This window comes from Notolepis coatsorum, assembly GCF_963971535.1.
Source record: "Notolepis coatsorum genome assembly, contig: SCAFFOLD_385, whole genome shotgun sequence".
NCBI classification, from domain to species: domain Eukaryota; kingdom Metazoa; phylum Chordata; class Actinopteri; order Aulopiformes; family Paralepididae; genus Notolepis; species Notolepis coatsorum.
Window position 1 is genome coordinate 123,212 of NW_028170945.1, and position 18,498 is coordinate 141,709.

The 18,498-nt window shown below is 43.7% G+C and overlaps 1 long non-coding RNA gene across 1 annotated transcript; it reads right to left on the minus strand.

Annotated features, from left to right (window-relative positions):
* Positions 1-2,668: 2,668 nt before the first annotated feature.
* Positions 2,669-4,900, minus strand: LOC311248372. Its single transcript, XR_014620944.1, has 4 exons — positions 4,785-4,900; positions 4,450-4,621; positions 3,531-3,679; positions 2,669-3,434 (listed from the first exon to the last, which is right to left on the minus strand). It is a non-coding gene; the product is annotated as an uncharacterized lncRNA (long non-coding RNA).
* Between the last annotated feature and the right edge of the window lie 13,598 nt (positions 4,901-18,498).

The following is an 18,498-nucleotide window of genomic DNA, read 5'->3' on the forward strand; positions in this document are numbered from 1 at the left end:
TGGCAATGTAGCAATAGAATTTAAAAAGTTATAGCCCTGCAAAGAAGGGGACGTTCTCCATAGACAAATAGCGCTGGCAATCTATGGTATATCATTAATTTAACCCATGGCAGCCAAAGTGATATTGCTTGTGTTGATATAACATTAACCCAGTATAGTCATTGCTCCTTAGGTTAATACTATTCAATCCACAAGAGCCATCCCAAAACCCCATCTACCAAACTGACACTTTGTATTTCTGTATGAAAGGAACCAGCCTTGGCATTCCTAAAAATGGTAATCTATTATTGTAAAGATTCAACCACATTGCTCTTGTCTCAGAGAGGCCTCTCCGCTTTTGGTCTCTTCTGCTATGCTCAACTGTCACATGTCTTAGAAGGTGTTTGGTTTCTTGGGGGCCTGGAATGGCCCTCTCTCCAACTGTGTAAACAACCCTATCATTATAGAGGCTTGGCCTGCAGGTTTTCTCCGGAATGTGCTCTGAGAGTCTATGTAATGCCTAAATTACCATCACTACAGATATTTTCAGTTTTCAGGGTTAATCTAACATTTTGATTATGAAATCTCAGTCAAGGGTACCACAACTACTATTACTACTGCTACTACTACTACTACTACTACTACTACTACAACTACTACTACCACCACCACTACTATTACTACTACTACTACTACTACTACTACTACTACTACAACTACTACTACCACCACCACCACTACTATTACTACTACTACTACTACTACTACTACTACTACTACTACTACTACTACTACTACTACTACTACTACTACTACTACTACTACTACTACTACTACTACTACTACTACTACTACTACTACTACCACCACTATTACCACCAGGGGTATATTCTGGGTCCCATGAAAGAATGTATTTGTAGGCCCCCAGTGAATGCAAGCGTGCGTAAGCGTGCAAGAGAACATTTTTTTTGCCATTTATTTATTGATGAAAACGCATAATATGGTTTTTACCTATACATTCGGATCAGCAGTTCAGACCAATGCAATAGTCTACCAAAGCCCCCCCCCTCTCTCTATATATCTCACACACACACACTTCAGAAACAAACATAGTATCAATGAGAGCATCAATAATACACCTGAGTGATGTCTAGTAAAAAAAAAATTATTTATTATAATAACCTTTTCTTTTTTCTGTCTTTGAACTCAGGTGTCTGTGTGGAGAATGTCAACCTATGACCACTGGTATAGAGAGCATGTGTTGCAGAGAGATACAGCCCTATTGGAAGCTAGTAGAGGATTTAGCACCCAGACCTGAGAACATCCGTTGTCTAACACAACATCCAGGATTTGAAGGTTCCTGTCTGAATCCTTTTGTGCTGCAGATAGCATATCTTGCCTTCCGCCAGGAGCATGGAGCACTCACCCTCAGGAATTTTGAGTAAGTTGTACAATATTTTATGAAAAGTATGACTCACACACCTGAAATGAACATGACCTGTATTTTCATGCCTACTGCAGTGCTATGACACGAGAATGTCCCTTGCAGGATTAATAAAGCAGGGTGTGTGTTGTCTCTCTCTCTTCCAGCCAATACTGCTACACAGCGTACAGACAGATTGTTCGCTGGGTTTATGGTAAACTTGGTCATCACAATAGGAAGGTCATACCTGCCTGTGTAGTCCACGCCATCAGACGGACGTTTCCAGAGGAAGGTGGAAACTACAGAGGCTTCTTATGGCCAGACTTGAGCCAATAAAGTTATTTAACTGAATTGACAGTATTCATGTTTGTCTTCTTTAGATGCCAAAAACATTTGGTCACTATTGTCAAAGATATGATATACTATATGCCACCTGTGTTATCATTTATCAGATTGACCATATGGATTAAGGCAATACAATTGGACTTGCAAGTCATAAATAACCATGCAGGGTTTTGATTAAAAACAATGATTCTCATCATTTGCTTCTTACACAGTAAACGGTCATGTATAGTATAGTCAACATTGAATCTATTTTCGAATCTATATCATTGAATTCTAGGTTCGAATGAGGAGAGGAGTAATATATATACTTTTATTGACCTTGAAAGATGAGGAGAGGGTGTTAGCAATCAAATATTTATTACAGAGTGAATATTCAATATTACAGAGTATTTACACAAACAGCTGAGAGTGGACAGTTCTACTTAGCTTGGTGAGGGCAGAGCAGAAGTCTGTCCCCGGTCCCCATCACATTGTCATTTTTATAGTCAGCTGGTTGGTGTTCTGAGCGAATGATATTCAAACAGATAATTTTCAAACAGATCATAATGAATAAATCAACATTTTGTGTCAGTTTGAACCCAGTAAAATGGACTGGGTTCATTTATTGAAACCAAGCAAGTACTGTATGAAATACGGTAGTAAACAGTGCAATTACAGGTGGTCAAAAAAAGTTAAATAAAGTAAAATAGTGCAATCACAATACTGGTATAATAATAATAATAACTTCGTTTTATACAATTCTGAGGTAGGCTTACTCTCTTGGTAAACATTAACACCATACCATTATATGGTATTTACTGCACAGCCAGGCCAGCATATAACAACAATAACTCTAATATACATGAAACCCGGCTTGTATTAGGAGGCCGGCTTATAATTGCTTAGCTCAACAGTGCACCCGGTCATTAATAGAGACCCGGTTTTTAATTGAATACCGGTTACTATTAGAGGAATTACGGTATATCAGTTTATCATTTCAATAGGTAAATGTTTAAACATAGTAATTTAAACCTAACCCTTACGTGCAGGGAATGCAAATACCTTATTAGGTGAAATGCTCCTATTCCTTTGAAGGTGTACCACAAACAAAGTACCAATAGAAATATTCCAGGTTATAGGAATGCAAATACCTTATTAGGTGAATTTACCATCTTTCTTTACAGGAGAACCATCAGTGATTCAACTATAATCAATATGTCATCAATGGGATTCAAGTATCTTATTGGGTACATTGACCCTTTAACTCGTCCTCTTTACAAGAGAACGTCAGTAGTTCAGGTACCTTACTGGGCGTATTTACCCTTTAATTCTCCCTTCTTATAGGAGAATATCTGTACCCATATATCAAACTAAATCAAATCAAATACAATATCAAAATAACAAAAGGTGAACAGGGTTGAAGCCCTTGGAAGTCCTTGTGTTCTCGTTCAATCAGTTCGTGTCATAGAAAAGGATATGGTCCTTGGAAATCTGAAACCTGGGTTACACTAGCGATCCTGGTGGCCAGAAGAAAAGCGGGACTTCTGTGTCAGGTACTGAGTGACAGCTTCAGCCTTGTCCACCTGTTGAAAGGTCCTTGCAATGGGGGGAGGAGCAGCAGTTGCCAAACCTTCACTGACGGCTCTCAGGGCTGATGGACTTCTGGAATATTGGTCCTTCAAAGAGCCCATCAAATCAAATGCATAGTCTGAAGAGAAGAGAATATTATATTGAAACACACATTATAAAAGTATAGCAGTATTTCCAAATTGTTGATCATTCCAAATAGTAATTGAACACACACCGTAAGATGGTTTGTCTTTGATGGGATGCACATGATGTACCCCTTTACGGAACCTAGGGTAGGACACTGCGTAGCGTGGTTCTCCAGCACTAGTAGTGGCCACTGTTCGGTTCCCATTGTGGTTGTAATGCATAGCTGCTAAAAGGAGCCTATGGAAAGGAGAAACATTTTATGATAATTCATTTTATGATAATTAATGTCGAGAGCCCGAAACATCACAGCAGCACTCTGTGTAATAAATTGCGCTAGGGCTGCACGATTTTGGGAAATAATCGAATTGCAATTTTTTTTTCTGACAGATATTGCGATTGCGATTAAATTTGCGCTTATAATATTTTTTTTAAGCAGCCCCACAGAGGTTTATTGTAAAATGCGGCTTGGATCTGGCCTACGCGGTGGGTCTTTTCAGGACACCGATCCTGAAAATGTTTCTTTTTACCTGGGAATCGATACCGGTAACATTTTTTCTGTACTTTGCTCTCCCTCTCTGAAGTCTAAACTTCACAACACACAATCTAAAACCCCTTACCTCCCTCTCCCAAACCGATCTTGTATCTCAATGGGACTTCCTGGTTAAATAAAAAAATTAATCGTGCAGCCCTAGATTGCGCATGTCTCTCCTCCATTTAGAGATGATGATGAAGGCAGTTACCAAGGGTGCAAGGGCACACCAGTCCTCGCAAGGTGCCAGCCAACGAAATAAACACTGTGGGATAAGAGTCGCCACACCCTTGTAGCTGCCGATTGCAAAAACATGTTGTGTACACAGAGGAGTGTGCAGTAACTCTTTATTCTACTGTAATGAGGATAAGATCTTTTCATTCAGAATACATTTACATTCTGAAATGTCAATGTATTGAAATGTCTAATTTTACATTTGTACTGCCAAAACCAAATTATCTTATGACACTGACTATACCTGCTATGCATTCCAAGGAAGGAGAACCCTGTGTGCTTTGGGGCAAAGCGGATCATCAGGGAGTGAAACGCCTCGAGTGAGTAGGTTTGGTTCTGGGGAGATAGCTGCCGTACATCTTTGATGAACAGTTTTTTAGTCACAAGAGCCTCCAGTTGAACAGCTGCTGATGAACCTGACAAATACAACATCAGCATCAACAGATTTTTCAATCTCTCCCTGATCATATGCGTTTTTGTACATATTTGTGAAAGGTTATTCACATGGATATTCATTCAGACAATCAACTAACAGATCATGAAAAAGTGAACTTGTGCACATTCCTGAGCGATAGATACCTGGTTCAAGCCACTCCTTGTTTCTGTCCTCTCCTTCCAATGGCTCATGCTGACAGGCAGGGAATGCAGGAGTGTCATGCTCATGTATGTCTTGAGCATGATTGACCAGGCTTCTCCACTTTGCCTCCATCATGTCTGCATTGCCACTGGGAGTAGAACCGGCGGTCCAGTAGAGGTGGTTCACGAAAGACTGCTTCCAGAGCTTTATAACGTCACAGTCACGCTCTCTGGAAAGGGCATCCAACTTCTTGCTTACGGCTGTTATTGCATGGGCACACACACACACACCACACACTTTAAAAATCGGACTGACAAAATTGAACTACTGTGATTGGTCTTGCCTTCCATTGTAGCCATGCATTTTCAAGGACAAATACTTACATTTGGCAATATGCCAGATATCAAAGTAGTGTTGTGTTCCTTCGGCGCACAGCACATCTCTCACCCATTTTGCTACCTGCAGAATCGGTTGAATTGTACAGATATATGGCAGAATTTATGAGTTAACTAACCCTTCAAGTAAACTTGAAATGCATTCACATTCAAATATTTCTATTCCTAAAGTGAACAAAAATACAAAAAGTTATTTAACTATCACCACAGAGCCCCTCTCACAGTTTCTTGATCGCCTCCCTTAGTTTACACCAATATTTTTTCTGCCAATTCAACTATCACCAGAGAAAGTGTGTGTGTGTGTGTGTGTGTGTCTGTCACTTGTACCTGGCGGTTTCTGTCAGTGACAAGGACTGCGACTTTCAAGTCCTGCTCCTTCAGTAGCTTGATGCTGCGTTGCAAGCCCTCTATCTCACACCAGTTGCTGTTAGCAACTTCTGAACTCTGGAGCACAATCAGACAAACAAAAAACAAACCTAAACAAATGGGAATCCCAAACACAAACAAAGTAGAATGTAGCCGCATAGATATGGCAGAAGGTACATGAGGCAGGAATAACAGACCTGCACAAGCTGAAGGTCAATGACTTTATTCAGCCGGTCCTCAATAAGGGAGTATGTCCCGTATTTGGCACAGTGCCCTGGACTGTCCGATCTGTAAAAAGCACAAGGCAAGAGCAAAATTATGGATAGATGCCAAATGTCCACAAATTATTAATGTTGTACTTATGTGTATATTATAATGATTAATATAACAATGAACATGGTAATCAACCTGCAGTCTCCAGACAAAATCAATCCCCCTTCCATCTCCTGCAGCTCACAGAGGATACTGGCTTGCTGGCTCTGCCAGGCCTGGATGACGGTGGGAATCGTGTAGTAGCGCTGATGGCGGAAGTAGGTGTTAACACTGGTGCACTGTAGGCCAAATAGCTGGAGCATTCTGAATGTCTGCTGGGGCATACACCCTGAAAAGTGTACAGCTCCACTCAGCTGCAGGTTGCACTCAGGCATGTTTCTGTGCAGCATTGACTGGTTCCGCCAAACCCTCTTGAATTCACATGCTGAACAGACCTATGAAATATATTCAAATGATCAGTGGTGTACTGTCTGTGTGTACTTTCTTATGGCTGAGGAATAAAGTGAGAAAACATGTTTTTGAAGAAAACCCCCCCACCAAATTCAGCATAAGACACTAGTTTTATGCTGAAATCAGATTGAAAGCACTAGCATAATGCAAAGTGATAAACCGCTTCAATGCAGGATGAAATCTTACCTGTTGGATTTTCACAAATGTCCCCTCCTGTCTCTGTATGCTGGCTTGTGTAGCCTCACAGCAGCTCGGGCAAGTGGCAAACAGCTCCATGAGTTGGCTGTGACACACTATATACTTATCGATATAGCTGAGAAAAAATTAAGAAAAACAAAACAAAAGTTTGATTAAGACTGAACAGTCAGTATCGTGACATGAACAGATTAGTGTAACTGTGTAGTGTCTTACCAAGGGGCAGAGGATGCTTCAAGGTGTGGCAAGTCATCAGAGCTCTCAGAAAATAGATCATCTTCAGCCTCTGGAACCCAATTGTCATCACCTTTCTTTGGTGCTGAAATGATTTAGTCGATACAAATGGGAGTCGGTCAAAGCCTTGAGCTGTGGTTGTTCTGGTAAACTGGTTCAACTGGTGAATTGATCACATCAAGATGCTCTGTTGGGTCACAATGAGCGATGCCGTCTCCTAACATACACACATCATTTCCATAAAGGTGTGTTTCTTCGCCTAGTGAATGAACACATTCTGATTTTTAAAAGCAATTAATAATATCATTCATTCAGTAGGGGGAAAAAATGATAACGATTATAATTGGTTGCATGGCCCCTCACCTGACTGTTCACTACCACTCTGAGAAATGGTGCATTGGCTTTGCATTGGACTGGCCTCAAAGCTTGTAATGTCTGTCTGTGTTTCAACAGACACCATTTGGGGGACTGCCTGTGTCCCAAAGGACAACATCTGGGGGGAAACCTGGATGCCTGTAGAAAACAAGTGATATAATTTAAAGCCCTACTCTGCAAAATATAGTTTACATCATTGGTATCTAATTTAATTATTTATTTTTGTGGTTGTGTTGGCTAAAACGTGCAAAGCAAATTAAAACCTACCCAAAGACCGGTGTGGTGGTCTCCGGTAGCTGTACTGTGTTGCCTTGTGTGCAGATTCCCTTCGTGGCTCAGAGGGTGGAAGATCGGGTTCAGATGGGCCAGCTTCCTCCTCTTCCATCATCGGCTCCTCCGTCACGTCAGGGGTCGCAGAGTGGGTTTGAAGTGGGGTCTGTTGTAAAAAAGAAAAAAAAGGAGCATTCAATGTTTACAGTGTTTGTGGTTCTCAACTATTATTAATTACACTCCAACACCTAGACCACAGACTGTGGACCTAGCTCAGTGGTTCTCAACCTTTTCAAATATTGGAAATAATTGTATATCTTCAACCCCTACACTAAAGTTACAGAACTAAGGAATGTTCATAATATGCAATCTACTTGATCTGATCATAACCTTGCTTTCAATGAATCAAACTCACTCTGGCCTGTGCTCTTACACAGTGGTGAAAAACATTTGTTGCCTGCTCCAAACGCCATGAGAAACACTTTTATCATTAGACTTTTAGTTTGCGAACTTGGAACATCTCTTCAACACTGCATTGTACACACTAGTGTTGTCAAAAATATCGAAGTATCGATACATATCTATACTGAATATTTAAAACGGCTTCGATACTCATTTCCCGAAGTACCGATACTTTCTGCAGTATCGGTACCAGCTGGCGAGTGTTCTACCGCAAATTGTTGACGGCAACGCGCTGTTCAGAGCGCTCAGCGCGCTTGCTCCCCGGTTCCTCCGAGTCCAGCCCTCCCCCTCACAGAGTCACAGAGAGCCGTCTTCTTCAGTTAGTAAACAAACATTTTAGCTGAAGATGGTAAATGCAGAGCCTCCGCAACTTGTGCTTGTGGATAAAGAAAACAGCAGAAGTGCTGTTTGGAGGTACTTCGGGTTTCAAGTAAACAACGAAAGACAAGCTACAAATGCCCCAATGATATTTGCAAGCGGTGTTAGAGCAGTGCCAGCGCCGATCTCCATAAAGAAATTAAAGAGGTTCGTGACAGCTGCTCTTTCAACGTCACTGTGACTGAAGCATTAAACCATTAACTCTAGTTTAATACATGATACGTTGTCTACTGATGGCGCATAATATCAACAGCTGATTCGTTGTAACGTTACAGCTACCAGCTAACGTTAGCTACTGCTAGCTCCATTAGCTTAGCTGGCTACTTGTATAATTACTGCATGGTAACGGAGTAACGTTAACGTTTAAACGTTATGTCGAGGTCATACAATACTACAGTCGACATAAGGTTAACGTTACCCCGTTTCCATCAAGTGTTTAAATAGCAGCAATCTTGTTGAAAATGTAACGTTACTAAAATGCTCCGAGCATAGCCTCTCTCTCTCTCTCTCTCTATCGCTACCCCTCTCTCTCTCTCTCTCTCTCTCTCTCTCTCTCTCTCTCTCTCTCTCTCTCTCTCTCTCTCTCTCTCTCTCTCTCTCTCTCTCTCTCTCTCTACCGCCCTCTCCCTCTCTCTCTCTCTCTCTCCTCTTGTTATCTTTAAATAAAAACGAAACTGTTACTAACTGTAATATAAACAGTTCAGTTTGTCAGGTACATGCAACACAGATTACAGTGTTTACATCTGTCTGCTTGAGAAAATACCATGTTCTGCATTTGCAATAAAAATGATTGAAGTGAGATGAACAGTTATTTTTAAATGTGTGATCTAAAGATAAACAAAGGGTTTTAAAATTGTTATATTTATCTTCTCTTATAGTACCAGAGAGAAGCTAAATTTGAAGCTAAATTTGTTTAAAAAAAAAAAATATATATATATATATATATATATTTTTTTTTTATATCGAAATAATATCGAAGTATCGATACTTTTCAAGGTATCGTATCGAAGTCGAAATTCCAGTATCGTGACAACACTAGTACACACACACACAGACACACAGACACACGCACACAACCACACACAACGACACACACACAGACAGACACACACAACTACACACACACACAACCACACACACAACGACACACACACGACGACACACACAACCACACACACAACGACACACACAGACACACAACCACACACACAACCACACACACAGACACACACACACAGACACACACACACAGACACAACGACACACGCACACAACCACACACAACGACACACACACACACAGACACACACACAACCACACACACAACGACACACACACACCACGACACACACAACTACACACACACAACGACACACACACACCACGACACACACACACACCACGACACACACACACCACGACACACACACAGACACAACCACACACACACACACAACGACACACACACGTTAGCGTCAAAAAGCTAGTTCGATTAGATTCACTTACCCGAGAACTGAGAACTATCGACGGAACAGCACCTTCTACGAGTCTCACCCGGTCCAGAGTTCGAAATCCCATTCTATAGGAGAGGAGATCTCCTGGGATGTAATCCGTCTCTCTGAAATGAGCTCCACATATGACCGTGTGTCGATCACAGTCTTTCGCCGACGACGCCGGAAAATCAGCTTTCTTCAACTGCACGAATCTCACCCATGATATAAAGGCTGGCGTGCCTTTCTTCGGAAAGGTGTGCATTTTATGGCCAGAAAGGTTGGAGTTGGTACACCCACCACACACACAAACATTCACCATGTTTTAGCAAGTCAGGCTAGAGAAAAGAACAGCGTGTTGCAAGCTCACAACGTGTTAGTCAACAAGTGCAGCCGGATGCAACAAGTAACAAGAAGGCTCCGCCTCCTTGCTACTGCCTGTGACTCCCAGAGCACAGAGCCCCCTGGTGACCAACACCTGTTGTGACGACATCATTTCGATTACACGCGCACGTTATGAACCATTGATTAAAATATGCACGTGCGTGGTGATTGTGTTGGGCAGACAAAATGTTTGATAAAAACGCTAAAACTGGGTCAATTTCAATACTTTTTTTTTCCATTCATTTACATTTACATTTAGTCATTTAGCTGACGCTTTTATCCAAAGCGACTTACAAGTTCTGTACGACAAGCCATCAGGAAGAGCACAACTCTATCAGCTGAGTAACAATGTTCATCAAAGTGTTGAGTGCTACAGTGTAGGTTAGTTTATTAGGACAAGTGCATGACAGTATGGTTAGTTAGGGTTAGATTTTTTTTTTTTTTTTTTATTCAGATAATGGTTGAAGAAGTGCGTCTTTAGTCGACGGCGAAAGATTGGACGTGTTTCGGCTGTCCTAACTGGGGTGGGTAGTTCATTCCACCATTGTGGGGCAAGGACTGAGAATAGGAGACTTCTCTTTGATGACCCTCCCGGAGCTTGGATAGGAGTAGGTCTGAGGCGGCCAGAAGATGCAGAGCGTAGGGGTCTTGAGGGTGTGTAGTTAGAGACCATTGACCGGAGGTAGGCGGGAGCAGTTCCCTTTGCCGCACGGTATGCTAGGTCGAGGGCCTTGAAGCGGATTCGTGCAGCAATGGGGAGCCAGTGCAGGTCCCTAAGAAGTGGGGTGACATGGGCCGACTTCGGTAGGTTTGAGATCAGGCGGGCCCCTGCGTTCTGAATGAGTTGAAGAGGCTTAGTGGCAGTGGCCGGGAGGCCAGCGAGCAGTGCGTTGCAGTAGTCGAGGCGGGAGATGACTGTTGATTGGACGAGGAGTTGGGTGGCTTCTTTTGTCAGGAAGGGGCGTATCCTTCTGACGTTGCTCAGGAGGAATCGGCAGGTTCTGGTTGTCGCTGCGATGTGAGCAGAGAAGTTCAACTGGTCGTCGAGGACAACACCAAGGTTCTTGGCGGTCGGGGACGCGGTCACAGCTGCATTCTCGACTGTGATGGAAAGGTCGGTCAGGGGGGAGGATTTGGCCGGCAGGTGGAGCAATTCTGTTTTGCTTAGGTTCAGTTTGAGGTGGTTGGTCGTCATCCAGGCGGAGATGTCGGACAGACAGGCCGAGATCCGCTCAGAGACGTGGATATCTGAGGGAGGGAAGGAGAGGAAGAGTTGAGTATCGTCGGCATAACAGTGGTAGGAGAAGCCATGAGACGTGATAATGTTACCCAGTGATTTAGTGTAGAGGGAGAAGAGAAGGGGTCCTAAAACCGAGCCCTGGGGGACACCCGTCCGCAGGGGGCGGGTGGCCGACAGGGTCCCTCTCCATGACACTTGGTATGAGCGGTCATTGAGGTATGATGACAACCATGTCAGCGCAGAGCCAGCCACTCCCATTCCTGCGAGGGCCGCGAGGAGGATCTGGTGGTTGACTGTGTCGAAGGCTGCAGATAGATCTAGGAGAATCAGGACAGAGGAGAGGCCTTTCGCTTTTGCTAAGTGAAGTGCCTCTGTGACCGCAATGAGGGCTGTCTCTGTGGAGTGACCAGTCCTGAAGCCTGACTGATTAGGGTCTAGGAGGTCATTCTGTAAGAGATAAGCAGTAAGTTGGTTGGATACAGCACGTTCAAGTGTTTTAGAAAGGAAGGAGAGAAGAGAGACAGGACGGTAGTTGCCTATGACGGTAGGGTTCAGGGATGGTTTTTTTATGAGGGGCGTGACTCTGGCTTGTTTTAGGGAGGTGGGGACCACCCCCGAGTTGAGTGAGGAGTTGATGGTTGCAGTTAGGAATGGGAGGATGTCTGGTGCTATGGACTGGAGGAGTGGGGAAGGTAGCCGGTCCAGCTGGCATGTAGTCGGACGGTTCGACGTTACCAGTGTCAGGGTCTCGGCTTCTGTAATGGGAGAGAAAGATGACAGAGTGAAGGATGAGGTTCTCGATTCAGCATTTGGAATGGGTGGGGGTTGGGAGAAGGAGCTGCGGATGTTCTCCACTTTTTCCTCAAAGAAGATCGCAAAGTCTTCGGCAGAGAAAGATGAGGGAGGGGGGGGTGGGGGGGGAGTGAGGAGGGAGGACATGGTAGCATGCAGTTTGCGAAGATTCTTGGCAGAGGCCTCGATCCTATGGTGAAAGAAAGAAGCTTTGGCATTAGTAATGGTTTTGGAGAATGTTAACAAGAGGTTGTGATATGTGTCGATGTCAGCAGTGAGGCGTGACTTTCTATACTTCCTTTCAGCTGCTCTCAGGACCTGTCTTTGTTCTCTCACTGGATCTGTCAGCCATGGACTGGGTGGGGAACGGCGGGCAGGTTTCTCAACGAGGGGACAGAGCTTGTCGAAGGAGGTTGCAAGGGCTGAGAGGAGGGTGGAGGTTGCCATCTCTGTGGAGAGAGCAGAGAAGGTGTCACTCAAAGGTAGAGTGGATAGTATGTCAGAGGAGAGGGTGGAGGGGGATAGGGAGGGCAGGTTGCGTCTGAGTGAGACGGTTTGAGTTGGGGTGAAGACCTTTCGGTTAAGCATGAGAGTTAGTGAGAAGGATATGAAGGAATGGTCAGATACATGTAGGGGAGTTACCGTGGTGTTAATGATGCTGGAGTTACGGGAAAATATGAGATCCAAGGAGTTGCCTGCTTTGTGGGTGGGAGGCATGGCAGTGGGAGTCAGGTCAAATGATTGTAGGAGGGAGACTACTATGACTGACTGAGATGAGTCAGGCAGGTTGAAGTCGCCCAATAGAAGGAGAGGGGTACCATCTTCCGGTAAGGAGCTTAGAAGCATGTCCAGCTCATCTGTGAAGTGATCGAGCGGACCTGGAGGGCGGTAGAGTGTAACAATGGTGAGATTGAAAGGATTAGAGACAGATACTGCATGATATTCAAAAGAGGAGAGTGACAGTGCTGGGAGGGGTGTTAAGTTTGTAGTCCATGAAGGAGATGTCATGAGGCCAGTGCCTCCACCCCGCCTGGAAGGTCGAGGTGTGTGAGTGAAGTTATAGTTTGTAGATAATGCTGCAGGTGTTGATGAGTTATTGGGGGTTATCCAGGTCTCAGTTAGAGCCAGGAGCTGCAGATTTTGACTATGGGCGTAGGCAGTAATGAAGTCAGCTTTCTTGACTGCTGATTGACAATTCCATAGGCCTCCCTGTACTGTGACAGGTGTATTAGTGGCTGTAGGAGGGTAGGATAGATTAGCCGGGTTGCTAGCAAACTGCCGTGGGTGGGTTGAGTCTGTTCTGGGGGAGCAGATTGTGGATATGAGACACATTGTGGTGTCAAGAGTGGCAGGGAGGAAGTAAAGAAATGGCAGAGAAATCGCTGACGCTAAGCCAGCAGGCCTTTAAATCCCTATCACTAATTAGTGCTTTTTAACACCTGGCCCTTAATGGGTCACTTAAGGAAACAAAATGGCCGCTTTAAACACGCCCCTTAATCAAGTCAGCTGGTCAAGTCAGCAATCAAGTCTCAGTTTAAAGATATTACTAAATGACTTAAAATGTCTTACCCTGATGCAGTGTAAGTCTCTCAGTGAATGAGCTGTCCTTCCACAACAGAGTGTAGTACAGAGTGATTCCAGGAGAGGCTGAGGTTCTGCTTTTAAGCAGTGACAGGGCTCTGAGATCACACTCAGTACACAAGTGCTGTCTTTAAGCAGGAAGCAGCTTTTAATGGGTCACTTAAGGAAACAAAATGGCCGCTTTAAACACGCCCCTTAATCAAGTCAGCTGGTCAAGTCAGCAATCAAGTCTCAGTTTAAAGATATTACTAAATGACTTAAAATGTCTTACCCTGATGCAGTGTAAGTCTCTCAGTGAATGAGCTGTCCTTCCACAACAGAATGTAGTACAGAGTGATTCCAGGAGAGGCTGAGGTTCTGCTTTTAAGCAGTGACAGGGCTCTGAGATCACACTCAGTACACAAGTGCTGTCTTTAAGCAGGAAGCAGCTTTTAATGGGTCACTTAAGGAAACAAAATGGCCGCTTTAAACACGCCCCTTAATCAAGTCAGCTGGTCAAGTCAGCAATCAAGTCTCAGTTTAAAGATATTACTAAATGACTTAAAATGTCTTACCCTGATGCAGTGTAAGTCTCTCAGTGAATGAGCTGTCCTTCCACAACAGAATGTAGTACAGAGTGATTCCAGGAGAGGCTGAGGTTCTGCTTTTAAGCAGTGACAGGGCTCTGAGATCACACTCAGTACACAAGTGCTGTCTTTAAGCAGGAAGCAGCTTTTAATGGGTCACTTAAGGAAACAAAATGGCCGCTTTAAACACGCCCCTTAATCAAGTCAGCTGGTCAAGTCAGCAATCAAGTCTCAGTTTAAAGATATTACTAAATGACTTAAAATGTCTTACCCTGATGCAGTGTAAGTCTCTCAGTGAATGAGCTGTCCTTCCACAACAGAATGTAGTACATTCTTCATGAAAGTCACTGTTGGCCTAGTCCACATTGTTTATTGAACAAAAATACAACGTGAAGGTTGACCTTTAACATTTGACCTTCCATTTTCCCCTTGACCATTACATACCTCCCCTCTTTATCCCTTATTCCCCTGATCATTTCAAACTTCACTGTGTTGTTAATTAGTATAGCTACTCCTCTTCTAAAGTTCTGTTTAAAATAACTATAAAACAGATTCTCATACCCGAATCTCTTCAGCTTTTCATGTTCTTGTGATATTAGATGTGTTTCTTGTAAGAAGATAACATGCGCCTCTTCTTTCTTAAGTTTCGTCATCACCTTACTCCTTTTAATCGGATTATTATACCATTTACATTCAGCGACATCATTTTTTATTTATTTTTTTGTCTTTTTCCCCCTCCATTTTCCTCCGATTTTCTCCCATCCCAATGTTAGTCGTATGCCAATTCCCAATCCCCTTCCTGGTCGCTGCGCACTTACCCCCCACAGTCGGTCTGGGAGAGTGGAGGCTACCACGTGCTTCCTCCGACATACGTCCAGCCAATCACCGCTTCTTTTCACCTGGCAGCGCGGATATTCTCTGAGAGGGTGTAGCGTGTGGAAGGATCACACTATCCCACTCAGGTCCCATCCGCGCTTAGCAGGCGCCCCGACCGAACTGTAGGAGTCGCTCGTTCTGTGTGCGACCTCCGAGCTCCCGGTCATAAGCTCTGCATTAGTCACTTTCATGTTTCCGTCTATTTGTATTATGTGACACGTGTAATCCTGTGGTTCTTTCATATCCGCCTCAATATATCTCTTGAATCTCCATGTCCTTTTTTTTATTACTTTTGGTATAATTATCTCGTATGTACTTTACCATCTTCTCATTGTATAAGTCCTTTTCATGTTTACCTTTACTTGTATTGTGTGTGTCCCATGTAAACCAGTTTAATGTGTATTGTACTTATCCTTACCTGGATCACCATGTCCCCTCTCGTCTCCTCTCTGTTCCCCTTCTCTGTGTCTTTTCGTCTTTCTTCTCAGTTCATAGGCTGCTCTGAGAATGTTTTCTTTGACTTCGAATTTCAAGAAATTAACTATAACTGCTCTCGGTGGTCTGTGTATCTGTGGCTTCGGCGCTAGGGTCCTGTGTGCCCTTTGAATCTCTATCTTGGCTAGGTCTGGCACTTCCAGTTTTTTTCAAAATAGGTTGTCTATATATTTGATCATCGCGTCTCCTTCTATCCCTTCTCTCAGTCCCCATATTCGTATATTATTTCTCCTCGACCTCCCCTCCAAGTCTGTTAGCTTTTCTCTCAACATATTTTGTTGTTCGAGCGTTGCCTTTAGAATTTCTTGTATTTCTGTATTCCATTCCTCTGTTTCAGCTGTCCTTCCTGCTAGCATCCTTATATCTTTCTCTTGTTCCTGTAGTTTTCCATCAATTGTCTCGAGTCTCTTATTTATTTCTTCTCTGAGCTCGTCCTGACCCTTCTTTAATTCTTCCCTGAGTCTATCGATGTCGCTCCGGTTGCTCTGCGTGTTAGCTTGGTTAGCTATTGCGTTAGCTTGTTGGATAGCTAATGCACTAGCTTGTATGCTAGTCTGTATGCTAGCTTGTAGCTCCGCTACCCAGGCGGGTATCTCTGGTCTGTCGCCCTGCGTCATGCTAGCTTGAATTACCTCCTGCGCCACCTCCTTGTGTCGTCTCGTTTTGTCTGGTGTTTGTACTTCTTCTGGGGTCCCTTTTCTCTTGCTTTTTCTCGTGTTCATCCTTCCTTTTCTCTTATATCCTTTAATTGTCACTTTTTATTTAGTTGACTCCTCAAATCGCTCTTACCTGTGGCCGGTTGGATTCCAAAAATAATTTCCCAGTTATTTGATCGCCATCTGGTACATCAATATGTCCATTGGCTGATGCTATATTCCATTACTGCATACTGAATTCGGCATCGCAAAAAGTATTCCAGGTGATCAGGTAAAGCCATAGCTTCAGGCTAACAGAAAAGCTAACCCGGAGCGAAAAAAAAGTTACACAACAACAGGGGAAATTGCATTCTCGAGACAGCGCCAATACCAGGATCTGGCCGGTACTGCACTTTCGGAGTCCCGATATGCCGTTTCCAGCCAAAATACAGCTCTGTGACATTGAGTAGGATATTAAAATGGAATAAAAGCAAAACTGAGTTTACCGGTTGGCCGTGAATCGGTTAGTGGTGGAGTTTGTTGTTGTTGTTGTTGTTGTTGTTAGTGGAGGTGTTCATCATTATTGTTGTTACTGCTGATTTTCATTTTCATTCATCAAAACTCCAAATCAAATCTGTGTCCCTTTGAAACGTGTCCCTTTAGAATGTGTCCCTTTGAAATGTGTCCCTTTGAAACGTGTCCCTTTGGAACATGTCCCTTTGAAATGTGTCCCTTTGGAACATGTCCCTTTGAAATGTGTCCCTTGAAAAGTGTCCCTTTGGAACGTGTCCCTTTGAAATGTGTCCCTTTGGAATGTGTCCCTTTGAAACATGTCCCTTTGGAACGTGTCCCTTTAAAAGGTGTCCCTTTGGAAGGTGTCCCTTTGAAACGTGTCCCTTTGAAACGTGTCCCTTTGGAACGTGTCCGTTTGAAACGTGTCCCTTTGGAACGTGTCCCTTTGAAACGTGTCCCTTTGGAACGTGTCCCTTTGAAATGTGTCCCTTTGGAACGTGTCCCTTTGAAACGTGTCCCTTTGAAATGTGTCCCTTTGGAACGTGTCCCTTTGAAATGTGTCCCTTTGAAAAGTGTCCCTTTGGAACGTGTCCCTTTGAAAAGTGTCCCTTTGGAACGTGTCCCTTTGAAATGTGTCCCTTTGGAATGTGTCCCTTTAAAAGGTGTCCCTTTGGAAGGTGTCCCTTTGAAACGTGTCCCTTTGAAACGTGTCCCTTTGAAACGTGTCCCTTTGGAACGTGTCCCTTTGGAACGTGTCCCTTTGAAACGTGTCTCTTTGAAACGTGTCCCTTTGAAACGTGTCCCTTTGAAACGTGTCTCTTTGAAACGTGTCCCTTTGGAACGTGTCCCTTTGAAATGTGTCCATTTGAAACGTGTCCCTTTGGAATGTGTCCCTTTGAAACGTGTCCCTTTGGAATGTGTCCCTTTGAAACATGTCCCTTTGAGACGTGTCCCTTTGAAACGTGTCCCTTTGGAACGTGTCCCTTTGAAACGTGTCCCTTTGGAACGTGTCCCTTTGAAACGTGTCCCTTTGGAACGTGTCCCTTTGAAATGTGTCCCTTTGAAATGTGTCCCTTTGAAACGTGTCCCTTTGAAATGTGTCCCTTTGGAACATGTCCCTTTGAAACGTGTCCCTTTGGAATGTGTCCCTTTGGAATGTGTCCCTTTGAAACGTGTCCCTTTGGAATGTGTCCCTTTGAAACGTGTCCCTTTGAAATGTGTCCCTTTGAAACGTGTCCCTTTGGAACATGTCCCTTTGAAACGTGTCCCTTTGAAACGTGTCCCTTTGGAACGTGTCCCTTTGAAATGTGTCCCTTTGAAACGTGTCCCTTTGGAATGTGTCCCTTTTAAACGTGTCCCTTTGAAACGTGTCCCTTTGGAATGTGTCCCTTTGAAACGTGTCCCTTTGAAACGTGTCCCTTTGAAACGTGTCCCTTTGAAATGTGTCCCATTGAAACGTGTCCCTTTGAAACGTGTCCCTTTGGAACGTGTCCCTTTGAAACGTGTCCCTTTGGAACGTGTCCCTTTGAAATGTGTCCCTTTGAAATGTGTCCCTTTGAAATGTGTCCCTTTGAAATGTGTCCCTTTGGAACATGTCCCTTTGAAATGTGTCCCTTTGAAACGTGTCCCTTTGAAATGTGTCCCTTTGAAACGTGTCCCTTTGAAATGTGTCCCTTTGGAACGTGTCCCTTTGAAACGTGTCCCTTTGGAACGTGTCCCTTTTAAACGTGACCCTTTGAAACGTGT